The sequence below is a fragment of the Zea mays genome, chromosome 2 (assembly GCF_902167145.1).
Source record: "Zea mays cultivar B73 chromosome 2, Zm-B73-REFERENCE-NAM-5.0, whole genome shotgun sequence".
Classification (NCBI taxonomy): Eukaryota; Viridiplantae; Streptophyta; class Magnoliopsida; order Poales; family Poaceae; genus Zea; species Zea mays.
In genome coordinates, this window is record NC_050097.1 from 17872688 (window position 1) to 17878379 (window position 5692).

The window sequence follows — 5692 nt, forward strand, 5'->3', positions numbered from 1 at the left end:
CAACTGGAACGTGAAAATACAAGCCCGATAAAATACAAGGGCATTCAGGATAACAGGGTTGGTAAAAATATGTAACCTGAATAAAGATTCTTAACAATTACCATTGGAAATGACCCTTGGCTTCGACTGGGTATGATCCACCCCACTTCCTTGTTCGGTCATACTTGCACTCTCATTTGTTGCCACGATATCACCATGACATTGATTCCTACATTGTACTGATGGAAACACACGTTTAGTCGAACTACACGCTATCGCTGTCATGCTGCATCCATTTAAGATAGGATAATAATCATTGTTTTCAAGTCATCCGATCAATCGAGACTGGTCACGATTAATCGTCCAAGTCGGTCAGCCAAAATGACCAACAACTCATCCGACTTGGAAACAATGATAGTAATTACCATTGTTGTTGTTCTCTGTAGTCATATGGGGTTGTGTACAATCAGCCCCTTCACCAGCGTCACTGATAGTATCCTCAGTCGTAGTAGCCATGTTCCTTGAAATGGATGCTTCAAATTACCGGTTTCGACGGGCTAAGATAGCTTGTCTTTCACCACGTGGCACATGTTTACGTCTTAGTGGTCCAGTAGACATATGCGGTGAATCGGCATCCTCAGTCTGTGTTGGAGCTGGCAGGAACGGGTTACTGGCGATTTCAGGGATAACCCAGTCGCAGGGGGTAACTACGAATCCATCAGGTTCAATTGCATCTGTTGTAGGGTGTACAACCTCAGGGGTATATGTTGGGGACTCCATGGCGATTGACTCCTGACTCAATGTGTCAGCCAATAGTGCTCTACGTTTTCTTATATACTCTATCTTTGACCCCATCTCGGTGGGAGTTAAGTTTTTGTACCGCTCTCTAAAGTAGGCGGCCCTTTCCAAATTATGGTTGGGTGTGTTACATACAGTTTCATGCACACCGCCTGGAATAAAGCATGTATACGTTAAACCGCCAGAAATCAGCTGTTTTGCTAATTTAGTTGAGTAAACAGTCATGTACCTGGTGCCAGAAGGTCTCTGGTTGTGAAAACGTCGTCTGCCTTGAATGTATCATTCCTATGCAACCAATCGCTATCATCATCTTGATTCACATTTACTTTTTCGTCTACATCTAGAAAACAATGAACACATTGCTTTCTAAGTGTAGGTTTATGCACATAAACATTAATTTAAATTTGACGTGTTTCATCACCTCCTGACACAGTGGACATCATATGTTGTCCCTTGTTTTGTTGTCGCGCCTCACGACGCTTCCTATTCAACTCGTTCCTTTGGTCTACTGACATTTTTGCACGTCTTTCTCTATGCCTTTGCCTTTCTCGTTCGATAATATTATCGGTCGGTGAAGTGTTATTATTTGGAACTGCCAAATCAACAGCGGCAAAATGATTTTCATGGCTACAAATATGTATTATAAAACGATGGGTGAAAAAAATTGTGATTGGTATACCCTATTACCTTGTGTTGCAAAGTTTGTGAAATCAATTGCGCTACAGCCACTTGTTTCAAAGTTAACTGTCTCAAATGTCTTCATATTAATGTCTTCTTTGTATATCACCCATATACAAAATAATACACGTCAACTTTGTATAAGGTACATGTATGTAGGTATAATAACAATTTGAAATTTAACTTCTTTCATCACCTCTAGATGCCTCTGTCTGTATAGCAAGTCCTTTATTTCGTTGGCTTACTTCACGACGCTTCCTATTTTTCTCGTTTCTTTGTTCAACGGTCATCGCAGCATATCTTTCCCTTTCCCTTTGCCTCTTACATTCCTTAGCATCGACATTTGGACCAAGCGATTTCGATCCATTTTCATCAGCTACAATATAACTTTGTGTATTAGTGTTCCCCTACATACTACGTTTGAAACGTTAATCGACACGCGTGTAATAACCTTTACCTATAGTATTTGAGATGTTTGTTAATGGTGTGCGACCATCATTATGTTCAATCTGATCTGTTTCTTTTGGTTCTCCGTTCTCCATAAAGAAACCCTATTATGGACAGTGGAATGGCTTAGATAAGTTTTCACATAGTACTCTGTACAACCACAATTTAGACACATCGTTTGTCTATTGTGTATAGGTATCAATTAGCACACATTTTAGACAGCGATTTGTTTAGTACACACATAAACATATTTGTTGTCACACAGTATAAACAGTACACATAGTTCTCAAACACACCAAGGTTCACAGAATATTTGAACAAACAGGTTCACAGACAACCATTTGCATTCTAGATTCGTGCACCGAGGTTTGTTTTGCTCTGTCTCGATAGGTTATTATAGCACCCATTGAAGAAGATCACTCTCCCATATAGGAAAATGAAGAAGTTCTTTTATTGGTCGGGTATGAAATCGGTTGTGCATAAGTATGTGACTTCTTGTGCCATCTGTCAGCAGGCCAAGCCAGATCAAGCTGTTAATCGTTCCAGACCAATTAGCTATGGGTCACTATGTAAAAAATGTAGAGGAACTATTGGAACCCAGGAAAAAGAATGGTTCCAAGTGGTGCTGTTGTGTTTCTGAATTCTCAGATTCTAAATAGTAGCTGAATCTGGAATTCAGTATTGATGGTTGTTTTGGAGCTCATTTGTGGCTGTTCTATAAGGTTTTAGACCATGGTGCTTGTAGAGGAATTAAAGACCATATATTGGTGAACAACTTCCTTAAAGGGTGGTGGACATGATCCTATACAAAAGTTGGAGTAACAACTACTCAAAGTGGACTGTCAGGATGGCTTTAACTGAAGTTGGTTCAGTTAGCTAAAACTGAAATTCAGCAGGTTGTCCAGTTTGGAGCCCTCTAGAATTTGATCCAAGTATATTTGGTCAGGGACAATTATAAAAAACTTGGATAGACTTAGTTGGTGAGTAAGTATCCTATTGTGAGGTTTGTGTGGTTCTATATGAATACTGGAGTAAAACTGGCTAAAATGTAGACTGTCGGGTTTGCACTGTCTGAATTTGGGTTCAGTAGCTGTAAGCTGAAAGGCAGTATTTGGTGCCAAGTTTGGAGCACTTTTGTGATTAATCCATTTCCTTTTGGACTAAAATTTCCATAGCAACGTTGGAGACCACAGTAAGGTGAACACGTTTATGCAAATAATTGGTCTTGTTACTGTGTGTAATTTGGAGATAATAGTGTTACAAAAATCCCTGTCAGACTGGGTGCAGAGCTGTTTCAGACCTCTGAAAGTGGACATTTCAGTATTTTGCCCAACTTTGGGGTACCACAACTTGTGATCTGTGTATTACCAGTCTTGGTGTGCTATACCAAAGTGAAAGAGCTATGTATGAGTAAACTTGGTCAAGATGGATGGGTCTGTAGTCAAGGGGATTTGGGTGATAGAGGGGCTTAAACATGGAGGTATGCAGAGGTAGCAGCAGTGTTACTGAATTGGATTCAGTTTTTGATTGACCAACTGAAGAAGATCACTCTCCCATATATGCAGAGGTAGCAGCAGTGTTAGTGAATTGGATTCAGTTTTTGGTTGTGCATAAGTATGTGACTTCTTGTGCCATCTGTCAGCAGGCCAAGCCAGATCGAGCCAAGTCCTCGGGTTTGCTGTGCTAAATAGCAACAGAAATCATGGATGAGGCGGACATATTAGCACATCGATCTGTCACATTATACAATGATTTTACTGAATGAAACTTTGCTGTTAAATTTACAAATCAGCGAAGCATTTTGTAGGTACCAGAGGGTTTTGAAATGTGTGTTCGGCTAATGCTTCCTGGTGAAAAATCTATTGTCACCTTCCCACCAGATTTTGCATATGATAAGTTACCAAGGTCGTGCCAAACATTATTTCAAAGTCCTTTATTGTAATGGGGCCTTCAGAATAATATATTGTGGTTGCAACAGGCCAGCAAATAGTCTGTTACATGTATCTGTTTACTGTGCTAAATGGCCAAAAGAATGTATAGCTAGTGGTCTAGTGCTACTTGGAATAGACATCAAAGACACAGAATAGAAGCCTTTCCCTTTCCCCATACGTTTTAATGTTTCTTTCCCACTCTATTTTGCTTCTCCTATAGTTTTAGCTGTTGATTCTTTTTTTCTTCTTCTGACGAATATCTGTTTATACTATAGGATTGGACTGGCTTAACTTTTGAAGAAATCATGGATGAGGCGGACAAAATAAAGAACATGGTATACTGACTGAAATTCATTTTTTGCTCAACTTGTGCAAATCTGTATCCCAGTTAGCTTATCATAAGTGCTGTCAGCTGATTCTGAATTTGTCGGTGGTTTCTGTCATGTGTTTCACCAGTACTTAGTTACATGACACATGTTGATTGTGTATCTTCTGTCAAATACTTCTCCTTGTGCATTGACTGGTTTGTTATTTTGAGTTGATTAACATCTAGTTCTGAGCTGAAGGACTTTCTGAGGGTAACAGACTGTTTAAAGAAGGAAAATTCGAACTTGCAAAGGCTCCCACTAACGTCCACACTTTGTATTCATTAAATTTTGAGGTGATCAGGGCTGTCCAACAAAATGCATTAATTTTGTTCATATTATTCTTCAGGAATTCCACGCATGTTAGACAAAATACATATTTAGAGTTTGTTTGCATTATATAAATATTTGTAACCCATACAGATTATTACGGAAATTTAATTTTTCGCACAAAATATTTATTAATCATGGGAACAAAAAAAATTCACAAACTATCTCTTATTAAACCCATGTCATAGGTATTACAATTCAGCCTCATGTTGCTTTTGGTTGATCAATAACAGTACGACATGTATTGTTACATTGTAGAATCTATCTAGGACTAAATATAGTTCCAATTATTGCTCTTTGTGAAATTGTAGAATCTATCTACGTCTTTGCTCTTCAAGAAATGTAACAGCAAACTGACGGTTGTTCCGCGCCACCAAAGCTTTTTGAATTGCTGCAACGAATGGCACAATTAATCACATCTACATGAAGTTCATGATTTAATGAGAACAATCACGATTTAAAAGTAACTAATTTTTAAGAATATACTTACGTCCAAAATAGTGGGTGTTGTGATGGAACGGATTGAAGTGTATTGCGGTATGATCCGAAGACTCGAGGAACTCTAGAATTACACATTTAAATCTCTATTACGAATCATTATAAAGCAAAACTTAGTGACAGATGTGTTTGCAAGGCGTAAAGACATGTTGTACCTTGTCTTCTGAACCGCCTAAACATAGTCCCAATTATTATGCCATAATCCTTCTTAGCCAACGCCCAGCGGAGTGCATTTTTGTTAAGTAGGTCACCCCAAACTTTAATGATATGTAATGACCCCCTATGACATTCATTTTGGTGAGAATTGGTTAGTAATATATATTGATTTGACATATACAATTAATGGAATATACCTAGCATCCATTATAACAATCTTCCTGAAAGGGCCCCACATTGTGCGATGAATTGTATCCATGTGGACTACAATAGCCATAATGTCTACAAAAATAACAATTTATAAATGGATTAATACTAAATTTTGTGTAAACGATATTTTAAAAATTGGGCCAAGATTGATATATTCTTACCGACTAAAGTCCTGTTTGGCAACTCAGCAATATCGTCAAGGTTGAAGAATATATGTTTTGGGAATGGCGGCATTTGAATTGGAACAGTGTATGGCTCCACGATAGTTTGTTGGTTGAAATACAATTCCATAGGACCATT

At 38.4% G+C, this 5692-nt stretch overlaps 1 long non-coding RNA gene across 1 annotated transcript; it reads right to left on the minus strand.

Annotated features, from left to right (window-relative positions):
- Positions 1 to 4859: 4859 nt before the first annotated feature.
- LOC103646064 (uncharacterized) lies at positions 4860 to 5231 on the minus strand. Its single transcript, XR_561965.3, has 3 exons — positions 5182 to 5231; positions 5019 to 5090; positions 4860 to 4919 (listed from the first exon to the last, which is right to left on the minus strand). It is a non-coding gene; the product is annotated as an uncharacterized lncRNA (long non-coding RNA).
- Positions 5232 to 5692: the final 461 nt, after the last annotated feature.